The sequence below is a fragment of the Tamandua tetradactyla genome, chromosome 2, assembly GCF_023851605.1.
Source record: "Tamandua tetradactyla isolate mTamTet1 chromosome 2, mTamTet1.pri, whole genome shotgun sequence".
Lineage (NCBI taxonomy): Eukaryota > Metazoa > Chordata > Mammalia > Pilosa > Myrmecophagidae > Tamandua > Tamandua tetradactyla.
In genome coordinates, this window is record NC_135328.1 from 205,806,035 (window position 1) to 205,815,741 (window position 9,707).

Genomic DNA, 9,707 nt, shown 5'->3' on the forward strand with positions numbered 1-9,707 from the left:
AGAGCAGCTGGAAGTAAAAATCTGAAGTTGCAGAATTGTAACTCATTCCAAGCTCTGAAATCTGTTCTACAACTCATCATTGTGATGTGCTTTGAGTTTTACTTATTTTGTTTTGTATATATGTTATTTTTCACAAAAAAGAGAAAGAAAGTCGATTGTGATGATAAATGCACGGCTATATGATGATATTGTGAACCACTGACTGTACACTTTGGATGATTACATGGTATGCGAATATATAATATATGTCAACAAAGAATAAAAAATAAGAAGACTACTGGGGCCAGGGGGGCAGGTAGAAGGAAGAGTGAGTAATAGCTTAATGGGGAAAGAGTTTCTGTTTAAAGGGGCAAAAGGTAAGGGTAATAGATAACGGTGTTAGGAGAACAGTATTGTGATCGTAATTAATACTACTGAGTTGTACACTCGAAAATAGTAAAAATGGGCAATTTTGAGTTGTATATTTGTTACTATAGTAAAAAGTTTTTTTTAAAAATGAGACTATAAGAGGGCTAGCAAAATTGTAGGCTTAACTTACCGAATAGTAGTTCCATATTCAAATAATAAAAAGTTGAAATTATAGAGAGAATAATCACATACCTTTTAAAAAAATATTATGAGTGGTGGTGCTGATTATCAAGGGCCCAAAGCCCCCTCAAAGCTCCCCTCTTCTCCCTCCTGGACCTTTCCTCTGATAGACCTCACCAGCTTCTACTTTGGATGTCCAGATACCATCCACTCACTTATTCATTCAAGGAATGGTTACTCATAATAATAACTGTTATTTAATACTTTCTGTGTTCCAGGCACTGAGATGCATTCTTTGAACTATTTTATCCAGACCTCACTGCAAGATGAATACTGTTAGTGCCCATCTTTTACTGAACAGGACCCTTAAGCTCATAGAGGTTAGAGTCTCAGAATTGGATCTCAAACCCGAGTTTGTTTGCGTGTGTCTGAATCCTGGGCTCCTGCCCATGCCCAAAACCTATGGGGAGATAATATAATCGACTGGTGAGGGTTTCTGCCTTTGAGGATCTCACAATCCAGTGAAGAAGGCAGACAGGTCAACAGACAGGTACAAAATACAGTAACACCTGCTTAGGTACCAGCTCCTGGAGATGGTGTTGAGTAACGGTCTGCATGGAGAGATGAGGCAGGTGTGCTGGGGAAAGCTTCCCAGATGACAGGAGGCTGAGAGGATGGGTCTTAAATGACAAATGGATGCTCATAGCGGACAAGGTGGGTGTAGCAGATACTGTTGGTGCTTCACCCACACCTCCTGGCCACCTCAGAGACCACTTCCAGCTTTAGTGACTAGTTCCCAAGTGTACCCTTGACCTCCTACCTTAAGAATTCCCTGGGCTCAGGAAGGTGCTTAGTCCATGCCTAGGCTTGGACAGAAATGTCATGGGGTTAACACCTCCTGGAGGAATTAGGAGTCATAATACATAAAAAACTATTACACATCAGTTAGATGAAGACAAGCATCATGATAGAAAAGCAAGCAAATGATTTAAATAGGCATTCAACAGAAGAAATGGGGATGGGAAGAACTTCTCTATAAACTTTCAATCTGATTGCATAAATATTGAGGATTTTTGTTCAATTCAGGACTTCATAGAGAGTATTTCTAGCAGAAGGTTGAAAAACTGAATGAACAGAAAAAGATATTTTCAATGGCAAATGATTAATATAAAGATTATGTAAGGAATGCTTGGGAAATCAACAAGTGGAAGACAGGAAACCCCAGAGGGAAATGGACAAAGAGTATGAATAGGCAATTTACTGAAGGGGAAACTCAAGTGGCCAGGAAGTATTTGCTCAACTTCTCTACTATTTACCGAAATGAAACTAAGTCAACAATTAAATGTCACTTTGTACTCATGAGAATGGCAAAAAGAAAAAAAAAAGTTGTATAATGCTAAGTGCTGGCAAAAATAAAGGCTGAACCTCTCATGCATAGCTGCTAGGATTCCAAACTGGTACAGCTTTCTAAATTTAGTGAAATTCAGTATGTGTTTACTTTGAGATCCAGTGATCCCAACCCTAGGTAAAAAAATAAACTTTCACATGTATCCTTAAAGAGATTTGTATGAAGATATTTTTTGAAAAGTTTTAAAATTTTGTTTCTTGCCTTTAAGTCTTTCATTAATTTGGAATTAATTTTATGTCTGGTGTGAGGTAGGGATCCAATTTAATTTCTTCCATATGGATATCCAACTGTCCCAGCATCACTAATGGTAATCTCCTTTCCCCAGAGGTCTGCAAAGCCTGCTATCTCAAATTTCAAGTTTCTATATATGAGTGGGAATGGTTTTTGGATTCTCTATTCCATTGCTGAAATTTATCCCATTGCTGTACTCCTACCACATCTGTCTTTACTATTATAGATTCATAAGAAGTTTTGATTTCTGGAGGCCAAATAGTCCTCCTTTTTCTTCTTCCTCAGAAGTGTCTTGACTAATCTTGGGCCTTTGCTTTTCTCTATGAATTTTAGCATCATCTTTTCAAGTTCCTCTGAAAATCCTCTTATTCAGCCTTTGGATGAATTTGTATAATGTTGGAATGATCTTTTCTTGATGCTTTGGAATAATATTCCTGTAAAACTCTCCAAAGCAAGGTGTTTTCTTTTAAGAAAAAACAAATTGTCAATCACTTTCTTTAAGTATTATGGGGCTATTCAGTGAGTTTTGGTAAACCAGTTTGTTTTTTTAGAAATTTTTCCATTTCATCTAAATTTTCAACATTATTGTCATGAAGTTATGCATGGTAGTCTATCTATACATGACCTTGTAATATTTATCAGTTTTTGTGACTTAGTACATGGTTTATCTTTGTGAATGTTCCTTAGGTACAGGAAAAATTGTATATTTTAGGTTTGTTGGGTATAAAGTTCTAATAATGTTTGAAATTAACTGTGCGCTTCAAAACTATACTTTTCTTACTTGTGTCTAATCTATCAGTTTCTGTGAGAGGTTTGTCAAAATCTGACTACAATTATTCATTTATATATTTTCCATATATTCCTTTCAGTTGTTGCTTTATATCTTTTGAAGTTATATGATTAGGCACATATATGTTTGTGATCATTGTGTCTTGATCTGCTGTTCCTTTTATGATATATAATGTGATCTTTGTCTGTCATGCTTTTTTAAAAAAACATTATATCCTATTTTTTTTCTAATATTAATATTAACAGCCTGGGAATCCCTTTATTTCAGGAGTTTTTAGCTTTTATCATGCCGTGATCCCTTTTTGCAGCCTGGTGAATCTTATGAACCTCTTTTCAAAGTAATGGTTTTCTATACATAAAATAAAATGCATAGAATTATAAAGCAAACCAATTGCATTGAAATTGAAGTAGTTATCAGAATATTTAAAATATGTATGATATTATGTATGCTTTAAAAATTAATGCTTTAAATAACAAGATCTAAGCAAAATTCTAATAAGTGCTGTGATTTTGAAGTAGTGATAAGAGTAAAAGATATTTTGAGATACAGTAAGGTGACGCGAAAATATTTATGATTTATATTTATGATAGTCACAAACACTTCTTAATAATACTGTGACTTGTGGTTTGTATTTATAAATGACTGAGATGCTAAACTTTAGCTAGAGGTTCGTGAAAATAAAGGCATACTTTTTCCTTCTAAGTTCAAGGACTTCCTGAATTCTATTTAAGAACTCACTAGGAGTCCATGGGCCCTAAGCTAAGAGCTTCTACTTTATTTCAATCTTTTGATTTTCCTTTATTGTTATAAATTCTTTTTTTGGCACTTTATATTTTTGCCTTAAAAATCCCTTTTGAAAGTATCTGTTTCTTGATGAGACAGTTCAGCCCATTTATGCTTATTGTTATTGCTAGGTTTGGACTTTCTTCCCTGCCATCTTATTTACTATATGCATCAGCTAGTATTAGGCTTAACTGTATATTATAGAAAATTTCAAATAATTGTGCTTTAAATAAGAATTTTCCTTCTCTTTCAGTTTAGGACTGGTATAGTGGCACCACCGTCATCAGAGACCCTGTTTCCATGTTCCTAGCTTGTAGCTTCCATCCTCGGGTTCATCTCATGATCCAAGATGGCTTCTTGAGCTTTAGTCTTCACATCCTCACTGCAAGCAGCGGGAAGGAAAAATAGCAGAAAGGTAAAAAGAGTGCAGCTCCACTTAGATTTCAAGCTAGACAAAGGAAACTGAGAAATGTCTTTTGGCTAGATACATCAATGGCCTGAATTGAAGACTAAAATCCAGGTTCTGTTACTAAGGAAAACGAGGATGCAAATACTGGGTAGCTATTATTAGTCTCTGCTTCAGCTTCTCCATCATGGGTGAGTGCCCAACTGCCAACAGCAGCAGCTCTGAGCCTTCTAGATGGTATCTGATCCTGAGAAGACGAGCTTGCCATCTGGTGGCAGGTGGTTATGTTGGTTTCCTTTCATTGTGGAGACACCATAGATTTGCCCTCACTACAACAGACATTTATTCTAGCTGTGGTTTTGCATTCTCTGCCTGCCATGCCTCTGCCAGCAACATCATTAGTGGATTTAGTGTCTTACTCACAATCTTAATTGTCCAAACAATGTTGATTCTGTCCAGAAAACCTTTTTTTTTTCAACAAAAGCAGTTAATAAATTGGCAGGTGGGCATGGGATTCTCTGATGTTGCCATATGCTCTATCATCAGCATCATCTGTGCTGTGGGGTGGTAACATGGCCTATTAAGAATTGGTTAAAGTGCCAGCTAGGAATTGGAGATGCTCTGAATTTGACACATGCTCTGATTCAATATAAGGTGATGTTTCTCCATTTGCCAGAATCTATGGATTGGTAAGCTTGGCTGGATAACTTATAACAAAGGTTTTGCTCCCCTTCCCCAAGACTTTGGGCTCTGCTAGCTTAGAGGTCTGAATATCCAGAGGAAGAATGTTTCCAGAAGATAGCACTACAGAGTTTCCACTGATTTGGAAGTTGAGACTAACGTCTGGTCATTTCAGACTTCTCAGGCCATTGCATAAACAGGCAAAATGAAGGGGGTGGAGGATTTTGTGTTGGCTGGAGTGATTGAGTCTGTCTATCAAGGGGAAATGGAATTACCATTGCACAATAGGAAGAGGGATGTTCTAGTTTGCTAGCTGCTGGAATGCAATATACCAGAAATGGAATGGCTTTTAAAAAAGGGAATTTAATAAATTGCTAGTTTACAGTTCTAAGGTTGAGAAAATATTCCAATTAAAATAAGTCTATAGAAATGTCCAATTTAAGGCATCCGGGGAAAGATACCTTGGTTCAAGAAGGCCAACGACATTCAATGTTTCTCTCTCAGCTGGAAGGGCGTATGGCAAACATGGCGGCGTTTGCTGGCTCTCACGTGGTTCTACCAAAAGGGGCTCTTTCCAAAATGTTTCCTCTTTTAAAGAATTCCAACAAGCAACTCCACCTTCAGTAGGTGGAGACACACCTCCATGGAAATCATCTAATCAAAAGTTACCACCCACAATTAGGTGGGTCACATCTTCATGGAAACAATCAAAATGCTCCCACCCAGCAATATTGAATGAGGATCAAAGGGCATGGCTTTTCTGGGGTCCACCACAGATTCAGACCAGCACAGGGGATAAGCATATCTTTTGATCCCATGAAATTCTCGAGAGCCTTTTAATTCTATGTTTGATCATAACAGTTAACGGAAGATGACAGCAACCTGGGATAGGGAGAATGAGCATGGGCTTAGCTTCTTCCTGAATGAAATTTGGGTGAGCCGCTAGGTAAAAACCTCTGACCACATGAAGTGTCTGCTAACGGTAAAGGGAGAATGGAATAGGTAGTAGAGGAAGGGTCTTATAAATGACCTGTGGTAGAAAGGATATTTATAGTAATTATCCATATTTTCTTCTTTCCTTGCTATGTCACACATATTTATGGTGCTAATTTTCCATCATTCTTTCCTCTATCATTTTGTGTGGGTGGTTGTTGGTAGTAAACTTTACAATTTCTTACATAGGTTACAGAATATCAAGATGAGATTGTGACCAAACTGGAGAAGAGGTGAGTGTCATTCGGACATCCCTGGAGCCGGAGCTGGATGCAGTAACTGCTGGGTCATTGCATATTCTTTTCTGAGATACATTTGCATTAGGGTGGTAGCATGTTGTGGTTTGTTGATGGAAGTTTAAGATGGAAAGTAGGATGGAAGCGGACATTGGGTAATACAGGAGTGGACCGTGACAATGACTGGACTGACTTAGCACCCCTCCAAACCTCCTTCCATTATGACTGCTTGTACAATAGAGGCTGGAAGGCTAGAGATGACATTCCCAGACTTTCTTGCAGTGAGGATTTCCACGTGTCACCTGAAGTCTGATACAAAGATGCAGATGAACCAGAAGGGGAAGGTAGAAGAGAACCCTGGGAGGTAGTGGCCCTGTGGCTCTTCTGGATGCACCTTGTAGAGGCTTTTGGATCTTCTGAGGCCGCCACAGCAGAAGTCCGAGTGTCAGGTTAGTTCCTGCTGCTTGAAGCTGAGCAGCAGCATTGGCAGCTTCTGACTTGGCGCCTTTCTCACCTGCAGCACGGGCAGCAAGGTTTTGCACTAGCAGTGGCGGCAGCGGTGGCAGAAGCTCCTGTGTCACGCTGGTTTTGCAATGAAATTCGGGTTTGTTCCTGGAACCTCAGCCTAGAGTCTGCTCCTCAGCCCTTCTCATGAGTCTGAGATCAGCCTCCTCACCAGGGTCAACCTGCCCTGTGTAAACCTGCTGGGTGGTCTCTGTGGTCTGCAATGGAGCTCTGACCAATCCACTGTATTTTCTCTACTTTTATTATTTATTTATTATTATTTTTATTATTATAATAAAAATTTTATATTTTAATTTTATTATTATTTATTTGTATATATTTTTATTTTTATTATTTATTTTTATATAAATATTTTATTATTTATTTTTATATAACTTCATTTCTTTTTTAAAATTTTATTTCATTTCATTTTATTTTCCCATACCCCCACGGGAAACCAATTTATCAACTAGAATACAGTGCTTGTGTACAGTTCCTTTTGCATTCAGTCTTACAGACGCCGTTCAGTTCCAAAGTCACTTAGGTTTGCACCTTAGCATTTTGTTTTATTTTTATTGTTTGTATTTTAATTTACTTCTTTTCCCCTTTCTTTTTCAGCCTTTTATTAAATAAATAGTTTTTCTTCTATTAGTTTGAACATTATTAATTTTCTTTTCTTTTTTAGTGGTTACCCATACATGTTAGGATTTCCCCTTACATTAGTTCAATTCCTTTGTTAAATTCTTAAGTATATCAATATTCATAGTTTCCTTCCCAACAAGACAGCACTTCAGTGTTTTCTTACCTCTTTCTGTCCATCTCACTCCACTACTAAGTTGGTTTTCTGTGGGCCTCCAGGGCAAGATCTGAGGTGGGAGGCAAACAGGTCTTGTCCCTTTGTCATTGTATCAGTAACTGGAAGTGTAGCATTCCTAACAGATGTATTTAACGCTTTAAAAAATGCTGAAGAACAACAAATTTCTAAATGTTTTGTTTAAGAATGCTGGCACATTGGAGAACACTAATGCTACAGTGGTGCGAGGTTAACTTGTTTTTCTATAGGCCTTGAAATTAAATTTCTACTGCCTTCTCTGTATGTGTATAGTCAACGATTCAACAAATCATTCTGGAATAACTACTATGTGCCAAATACTGTTTCTGCTGTTGAACAAGGCAGACAAAGATTCTTGCCCTTATGGGACTTACATCCAAGCGGGGATAGAAAGTTAATAACAAAGATTATAATAGATGAGTATAGCATGTAGTTTTAGAAGGCGATAAGTCCTATGGAAAAAGTAGAGGAGGCTAAAGGGACAGGAAATGCTAAGGGAAAGGAGTGACAGGTTGTGGTATTGAAGCAGGTGGCCAGGGTGGGCTTTATTGAGAAGGAAAGACCTGAAGGAGGTGAAGGAGGAAGCCCAGCTGATGTCTAAGGGAGCATGTTCTAGAAAGAGAGAAGAGCTACAGCAGGGGTCCTAAAACCTGGAGCATGCCCGGTGCATGTCAACTTTTAACGATGCATTTGAGAAACATTCTTCTTTTTCTCTTGAATTCAGGCCCTCAACTTTCTGCTCATATCAAATTATACAAGCAAGTACACACTCTAGCACCCGATACTTGCCATGCCTAATTAAATACCAGGCAAGTCTTGGCCATTACACTTTAAAGGGTGTGCCCTGCACCACAGTAGGTTGGATATTATTGACTGACATTTGACATCAGTGGATAAATTATTTAAAAACTACCTTTTCTAGGCTCTTTTATAGCTGAGGTTCTGGATAAAATGTAGCTCCTGCCAATGAGAGTCACTCATATGAATGAACTGAGATTGCAATCATCTCCCTGGTAGCTGATAAGCATGTCCCTGGTAGCTGATATACTGACCACTGTGATGGTATGGCTGGACTCATGTTCTGAAGTCTAGTCACCCTCTTCAGGGGTGGCAGACAATGGAAGGAGCAGTGACCTTTGAATCTAATGTGGTATGACCTTGAAACCAAGGAGATCCCTGACTTCTATTACTCCAGCCCTCTCAATGATCTCCTAAGTACCAATTCCCTATATTAAATCCCTTTCTGCTTGAAATACCTAGGTAGGTTTCTATTTACTAAATTTCAGGTAATAGAGTTTAATTACAACGGGTCACCTTTTGTATCAGGTACATTTTACTGCCTGTGGTGCACTTCGGATAGCTCTTGGTTGTTAGGAATTTGAATGGCTTTTAGAGCATTGATTCATATTTGAAACAAAATGTACCTATTATACCTCTTTTCAGTTTCTGAGTCAGAAGAATTAAATATTGCAGGTAAACTATTCATAAACTATTACTTTTTTATTTTGAACTTTTTTTATTGTATAGTATATCGTATGTACAAAGCAAAGAAATACACAAAGCAATAGTTTTCAAAGCACATTTCAACAAGTAACTACAGGACTGATCCCACAGTTTGTCATGGGCTACTATATGATCCCCTCATATTTTTCCTTCTAGCTGCTCCAGAATATAGGAGCCTAGAGGGCTTAAATATTTTTTTATCATTACAATCAATTTTTCCCTTCTTTTTTGTGTGAAAAATAACATATATACAAAAAAAAGCTATAAATTTCAAAGCCCAGCACCACAATCAGTTGCAGAACATATTTCAGAGTTTGACATGGATTGAATTGCAATTCCACAATTTTAGGTTTCTTCTTCTAGCTGTTCTAAGATATTGGAGACTTAAAAAAGGTATCGATTTAATGATTCAGCATTCACATTCATTTGTTAAATCCTTTCTTCTCTGTATAACTCTACCATCACCTTTGATCTTTCCATCTCTCTCTTTAGGGGTGTTTGGGCTTTGGCAATTCTAAGTTTTTCATATTGAAAGGGTCTGTCACTAATATGGGGTAGGGAGATGGAACTATCTGATGTTCTGGAGAGGTTGGGTGAGGTTTCAGGACTTATCTGGACCAGAGACCCATCTGGAGGTTGTAGGTTTCTGGAAGGTTACTCTAGTGCCTGGAACCCTTGTGGAATCTTATATGTTGCCCTAGGTGTTCTTTAGGATTGGCTGGAATGGTCCTGGCTGGGGGTTGGCAGGTCATGATAGATAGCAAGGTCTACCTGAAGCTTGCTTAAGAGCAACCTCCAGAGTTGCCTCTGGA